We start from the raw sequence: 8,101 nt of genomic DNA, 5'->3' as shown, positions 1-8,101 counted from the left end.
TATAGCTAGATCTTCAGTTAAAACTATTTCAGATTTTCTGAAGAACCATTGGATCAATTTCCAGAATGGTTATACCAGTCTACATTCCCAACAGCTATGGAGGAGTGTTTTTACTTCTCCCCATTCATGCTAGCTTGTATTGTCACTTGAGGTTTTTGGTTGTTGTTTTTGGTTGTTGTTGTTGTTGTTGTTGTTGTTGTTGTTGTTGTTGTTGTTTTACTTTGCTTTGCTTTGCTTTATGTCTTAGTCACTCAGGTGTAAGATGAATCTCAGGATCATGTAGATTTGTATTTCCCTGATGAGGAAGTATGTTTAACATTTCATTAAGTGCTTATCTGACAATTGAGATTCTTTTCTATGATTTTCCTAAAATATATTGTGAGTCTCTGAGCTGGGATTCTTTTTCTCTTCTTCCTAATATTCTTAGTGGTGGCCTTTTCATAGTATCTCTTGTGTTCTAGACGTTTTGTGTCAGGGATTTTTAAGAGTTACCACTTTCTTTGACCAATGTATCAATGTATCTACTGTGCTTGAGAGTCTTTCTTCCATCTCTTGTGTTCTGTTGGTTATGTGTATTTCTTTAGTTCTTGTTTTCTTGCCTAGATTTTTTTGCATCTCCAGCATTTGCTCAGTTTGCATTTTCTTTATTGTTTTAATTTCAATTTTCAAGTCATGAATAGTTTTATTTGATTTTTTCACCTCTTTGTTTATTCTTAGCTTTATCTAAGATTTTTTTCTTTCCTCATATTGTTTGTCCATGATTTCTTTAAGAGATTTACATAATACATCTTTAAGGGCCTTTATTATCTTCATAAAAATGATTTTAAGATCATTTTCTTGTGCTTTAGTTGTGTTAGAATATCCGGGGCTTGCTAGAGTAGAATCTCTAGGTCCTAGTCGTAACATATTGCCCTACTTATTATTCATTTTCATCTTATGTTGGCATATATGCATCTGGATTTGTGGTAATTTTAGGTTTAAGTGCATACTTATGAATTTTTCTTTGTTAGATGAATTCTTTCTTCATTTCTATATTCTCTATGGTTTTCTAGCTAGAGTCTCCTGTGATTCTGGAGACACAGGAGTAATTGGGTAATGTACTATGTCTCTGATAGAGTTTTAGTGGCCTGTGTCACTGCTTGAGCTTAGGGTTCTGGAGGTGCCTCTGGGATTCTGGGTTTCTGAAAATGGCATGCCTCTAGATTCCCAAGTAACAGTTTGGCCTCTGGTAAATAAGAGGACTGCTGCAGTTCTTGGTACTTGTATCATCTTTGTGTTTTGAGTGATGGTGTAGTCTTTGGGGTCTGAGGTACCAGCATGGCTTCTGAGAAAACAAAGGGATTTTGCTAGATTTATAGGCCAAGATATGAATGCAAGGGGAAGATGTTCTGTTGGATAAATCTGGACAAATTCTGAGGAAACATTGTATGTTTGTAGGCAGGATCTTACTTTGAGTTATAGATTCCAGCACAGCCTCTGGTAGAGCAGTGAGCTTCAATCAGAGATGTGAGTGAAGGGAAAGTGAATGGGAGGGGGGGGGATTGTTTTCGAAGTTGGGCAGGTATTGAGGAGTGTTGGAGTGCTGTGAGTGTGTCTTACTTAGGTTCTGAGACAAGCATGGCCTCTTGTAGAGCAATTATGAGACTGTACAAGATTTCTTAGTTGTGATATGAAGATGAGGATATGGCAAGTTATTTGGAGAAGTTTAGTAGGCTCTAAACATAATAACATTTTATAATATTTTATATTATGCCAGAGACACCTATTTTCAACACACTTAATTTAAAACTTTTAGTATTAATAATCAAATAAATCATGTTTTCTGTGATTGTGCTTATCCACTCTAGGTATAATCACTTAGGTGGAGTTTTTGCTTAGGACAAAATTGTAGTCAATTGTTAATATAATATCTGTGAATAAAGTTCAAAGTAGAGTAAAATGTGTAGGATGGTGATTCAGATAATACAAAATGAAAAATTAAAAACAATGAAATTTTCAGAAGGATTGTTTATGTTGATTGCTACTCTCTCAAGTATATTCATGGGGATAATAAAAATCATAGGAGAAGGGAAATGATCATATTATTAATTTTATGAAACAATACTCAGAGTTACATTTAATAAGGAGAAATGATCCATAAATCTGAAATATCAGGCATTAATAAGTAATGGCGAAGGAGGATTGAAACCTAATAAGTATATGAAATCTGCTTGAAAAATGAATGTTAGCAATACTATGTCTCTTCAGAATCTGTGTCACCCAACATGTTAAAGGGGCTCTTTCTCTAACTGGAATTAAAGGTGAGGATATTTGTACTCCTTTCTTTTATGCACATTTAATTCTCACAAGTTAATATACCAAAATGCATCAATTATGCAAACTCTCTTGTTAATGGCAGTGGAAATTTTATATCTGAAATACATATAACTGAAAGTACAGGTACTTCCCACTTCCAGGTTTACATAATGACATGGCATAAAATGAGAAGGGTTCATGGGAATATTTAAAATTTTCCAGACAAATAACAAGTCAGAAGAACATGAGAATGCACTAATTACCATGTTAATACTGCTTTTTGTGAATTTGTCATCTTAGAATAAATGTCATAGGTATAAAAAAGTTTTATGTTATCCTAAACTTTTCCTTATTTTGTCTTCATAGAGCTGTTCATTATTTTTTTTAAAAGAGGACTGTTATATATACTAAAAATGTCCATCAAATATCCTAAATCATGTCTGCAAGTGAGTATATATATATATATATATATATATATATTATATATATATATATAAAATAGAATGTGTGTGCTCTGTAGTTAAATAGTGTTATTATGTCACTCATATTGAGATAGATTCATCAGCATTAGGAGATGAATAACCGTTGTTGTCTCTAATTGAAGAGAGATAAATCATCCCACTTTTTCTACCAATGCAATTTTATGTTCTTTCAGAAACTTCTTCAAGACAGACTTGTCTGCCCAACTATATTTGTATGTATTTTTTCTCACAGTTGAGTAATCTGCACAGTTGAATTATACTCTTGAACAGTAACTTCTTCTCTAAGGAACTAAAAATTGACAAAAGGGTAGAACCAAAGAATCTATTTCCCCCATATGCTAAGATGTAGAAAAAATCTTCAGACCTTCACAACTTCAAATCAGAGATAATCCCTGTAAGTTGAAGTGGAACTGAACAAAATATTTTACAAGTCTCCATTTGTGCCCAGAGCTGGGGCTGTTCAACTGCCCTCAAACACAGAACCTGCCAGCAGATAGCTGGTCTGCCAAGAGCACTCTACCTGCTAAGCCCACAGCCCACAGGAGATACCCCACTCTCTCTCCATTGACTGTCCAATCACAGGCTCACAGACTTACAAGTACACAGGAGGGACAAGCTCCAGTCAGAGACAGCAAGACCAACTAACATCAGAGATAATCAGATGACAAGAGGCAAGCACAAAAACCTAACCAACAGAAACCAAGACTACTTGGCATGATCAGAAGCCAGTTCTCACAAAAGAGGAAATACTGGATATCGAAACACACAAGAAAAGCAAGACTTGGATTTAGAACCATATCTCATGATGATGACAGAGAACATAAAGAACAAAATAAATAATTCTCTTACAGAAATACAGGAGAACACAGGTAAACAAGTAGAAACCCTTAAAGCAAAAACACAAAAATCCCTTAAAGAATTACAGAAAAATACAAACTGGTGAAGAGATTGAAAAAAACAATCCAAGATTTAAAAATAGAAATAGAAACAATAAAGAAATCACAAAGGGAGACAACCCTGGAGATAGAAAACCTAAGAAAGAGATCAGGGGTCATAGACACAAGCACAAACAAGAGAATGCATGAGATTGAAGAGAGAATCTCAGGGGCAGAACATTACATAGAAAACATTCACACAATAGTCAAAGAAATTGCAAAAAGCTCCTAACCCAAAACATCCAGGAAATCCAGGACACAATAAAAAGACCAAACCTAAGAGTAATAGGTAAAGAAAAGAAAGAAGATTCCGTGGGATTGCTTCAAGTTTCTCTAGTTTTGTGTTGGCTACTGGTTTGTTGTATATTGCTTTTACCATATTTCAATATGAGCCTTGACTTCTTAATCTTTCCAGGCCTTTTAATATGAAGGGGGGTTAAATTATGTCAAGTGCTTTCTCAGCATCTAATGAGATTATCGTGTGTGTGTGTGTGTGTGTGTGTGTGTGTGTTTGTGTGTGCTTTATTTGTTTGTTTGTTTGATGGTTTCCATGGATGGATTTCCATATATTAAACTATCCCTGCATCCTGGGGTTGAAGCCTACATGATTATTATGGATGGTTGTTTTGATGTATTCTTCGATTCAGTTTGCAAAATTTTTGTTGATTGTTTTCGCTTTGATATTCATAAGGGAAATTGGTCTGAAGTTCTTTTTCTTTGTTGGGTCTTTATATAGTTTAGGTATAAACCTAATTTTGGCCGCATAGTAGGAGTTGCGTAGTGCTCCTTCTGTTTCTATTTTGTGGAATAGTTTGTACACTATGGTTATAAGGTCTTAAATGAAGGTCTGATATAATTCTTCAGTAAGCCCATTTGGTCTTGGGCTTTTTTTATAAAAACAACAATATCAACCAACCAGAACTCTCAAGGACTAAACAACTAACCAAAGAGTACATATGGACAGAACCATGGCTCCAGCTGCATACGTAGCAAAGGGGAGCCTTGTTGGGGACCAATGAGAGAAGAAGCCCTTGTACATGCCAAGGTTGGACTCCTGAGTGTATGGCAATGTCAGGACCAGAGTAGGGCAATGTCAGAGGTATGGTTGGGGAGGGGGAACACCCTTATAGTAGAAAGGGGAGATGGAATTGGGGACTTATGGACAGGAAACTGGGAAAGGGAAAAACATTTGCAAGGTAAATAAAAAATGCCCAATACAAAAAGAAATAAAATAAGATTAAAAAAAAAAGAAAGAAAGTTTTCTGCCATGAATTGTATGCTGACAGGAGCCTGATATAACTATCTCTTGAGAGGCTCTGCCAGAGCATGACAAATTCAGAGGTGAATGCTTACAACCAATAATTGAACTGAGAATGGTGTCCCGATTGGAGGAGTTAGAGAAAGGATTAAAGGAACTGAAAGGGATTGCCACCCCACAAGACCAATTCCAATCAACCAGAGCTCCCAGGGACTAAATCACCATCCAAGGAATATACATGGACAGATCCATGAATCCAATTGCATGTGTGGCACCTGATGGCCTTATTGGGCACCAATGGGAGGCGAAGCCATTGGTGCTGCCAAAGCTCAATGTGCCAGTGTAGGGGAATGTCAGGGTGGCAAGGCAGAAAGCGGTGGGTGGGTGGGTGAAGGAACACCTTCATAGAAGATGGGGGAGGGGAAAAGGGATTGAGATATATGGGTGTTAACCTGACAAATAGGAACACATTTGAAATGCAAATTTAAAAGAAAATCCATTGAAAAAAAGAAAGCCAATGAGGGTTTTTATATGAGACTGTGACTGCTAAGTTTGTCAGAAATTAAAAACATAAATGTATCATCATTACATCTACCTAAATACAAGCTGAACTAGGATGGAATCAATAGATATGCAAAAGTAGAGGAGAAATTTGTAACTCATCAACCATACAAAATAATCTACAGACCTCTAAGGAGAATGAGAAGACAAAAAGAATCAGCAACAACAACAAAAAACACAATAAGAATTTTAAATGCCATCCAGTGAACCCTGAAAACGTACATGCAAATAACCTATACAGACTGAGCAGGTACACACACACACAAACACACACACACACACACACACACACACACAAATAAACACCACATCTACCACAACAAACAACAAAAGGAAGAAGAAAAATAATGAATAAATGAGTCCATAAACTTGAAAGAAAGCTGGAGGCAAAGAAATGAGGATATGACACAATTATATTTTTATGCTAAAAGAGCAAAAGTAATTAAAGATATATGTATTATTTTAAAATCGTATCTTAACTTTCTAATCTTTAATCCTTGAGCAAGCTCATCTAAGATCTACCATTTGATTTCTACATCACATCATTATAACAAACTAGACCAATTTGTTTTACCTATACAGTCCTTGGTGTGTCAAAATCCACAAGAGTGACAGTTTCGTCCTATTGCTGCATGAAATATGCCAGAACAGAAGACACCCAGAGGCCACAGACATAACTCATGAGCAACTACATGTTGAAGACATGGTAGAGAAAGGGAAGCAGAGCTGTTTCTGCACTATGAAGATAGGCAAGACAAGAGATGTAATTGTAGTGAGGAATAGCCTGATGAGATGCCTGCACTGACACCTGATGCCATGATAATGTTTCGGACCAAGCTTCCACTTAGGGCCAAGAATGGTTCATTCTATGTTGTTACTGCAGCAAATTGCTTTGTCTATGTCCATAGTCCTTCTCACCACCAAAGATCATACCATTGGTGCCATCTTGTGGAGGGCGAGTGTGGGTTCAGCATGAATCTTGAACATAAACATAGCCTCAGTTAGCAGTGTAGACCATGGATATTTATATGTTCTTATATGTCATGTGAGTGCATTCTCTTTAGATTTTACAATGATGACACCACAGTGAAATCAGATTCTGTAGCCGAGAACTAGAAGAGTATATCCTCATTTGGTGATGCCAGTATTGTTGTGAAACAAAAATAAGAATAAACACCTCTGCAAAATACGTACATATCAATGTTTGTTGTGAGCACATGAAGTAGTTTTCTCAGTAATATTTACAACATAAATTTAACAAACTATTATAATTAACATAAACTTTAAATTTTTGCATTCTGAGAGTCATAGATGAACGTTATGTTGTAATTAGCTCAGGAAATAGAACACATTAATACTTCTAGGGTATAATTATATGAACATAGCAAGAGACTGGCAATTACAAAATGAAATTGAATATACTTTCATTATTAAGTCCTGAAAACAACTAGATAAAGACTCCTTATGACAAATGAATGTATGAAATTACCAAAAAATGGAGCCTGAAGCAAAAATTATTTTTAAATCATATATTGCAAGATAGTGTGACATACTCTTTCCTTACTCCTCATAGTGATGAAGAACTATCTAGAACAATAAAACATCAGAAACATAAAAAGAAGTCAAAGAGAAAAGTGAGGTTTAAATTCCATTTGACAATGTAACAGAATTAAAAATAATGAGAATGCTCTTTAACATTTCTTGATACCAGCTATAAAGGGTAAAAGGAAGAATTCATTTACAATATTTAAAAAAACACCTCCGTATAAATCTAAGAAGAAAAAGAAAAAAACCATCACATTAAAACAGTAACATCCTTGTCAGGTGAAATGATCTTAACTGATATTCCCAGAACTTGGAATATGAAATGCACAGGATGAGAATTCAAGTACTAACTAAGAAGCAGCAAGTATAAGGGCAGCCTGAATTAAAGGAGGTCCTTTCGAGTACCAACTGAAACATCAAAGCACTACAGAAAGAAATGTAAGGCTGTATGAACTGTAATAACTCCCTGTAGTGGTAACTCATCATTCTTAAGACTGAAAAATGATGAGGTTAACAAAGGATTGTACAGATGTAAGGAAATTACCATTTAGATTTCAGACAGAACACACATAAAATGTAAAAAGAACTCCAGTACATTAAAGGAAACATAAACAACTTACTAGATGATGCGTTCTAATCTCAAAGATAATTTAATTATTATATTAGTAAGCAGTTCACTACACTCTTAGAAAACACCTCATTATTGACACAAAAGAAACAAGTAGAGCAGTGCAGTATAACATAAAAAATAAAGCACATGCCACTATATATAAGCACAAAATGTCAAGCATTCCAATCAAATTTATTGAAACTGATTTCCAAAAATTAATAAAAATCAACCTAATTTTTAAAATTAATTTTTTACAATTAATATTGTAAAAAGGTTGTGACACTAGATTTTTCCATTTTGTGTTGAGAAAGAAAACATTTCCCTCCTAAGTAACAATTCCTACTTCCTAGTACATATATACTTTTGAGATATATATATATATATATATATATATATATATATATATATATAAAGA

The sequence above is a fragment of the Rattus norvegicus genome, chromosome 1 (assembly GCF_021556685.1).
Source record: "Rattus norvegicus strain SHRSP/BbbUtx chromosome 1, alternate assembly SHRSP_T2T, whole genome shotgun sequence".
Taxonomy (NCBI): Eukaryota; Metazoa; Chordata; class Mammalia; order Rodentia; family Muridae; genus Rattus; species Rattus norvegicus.
The sequence above is the reverse complement of the archived record's forward strand: the minus strand, read 5'-3'. Positions refer to the sequence as shown.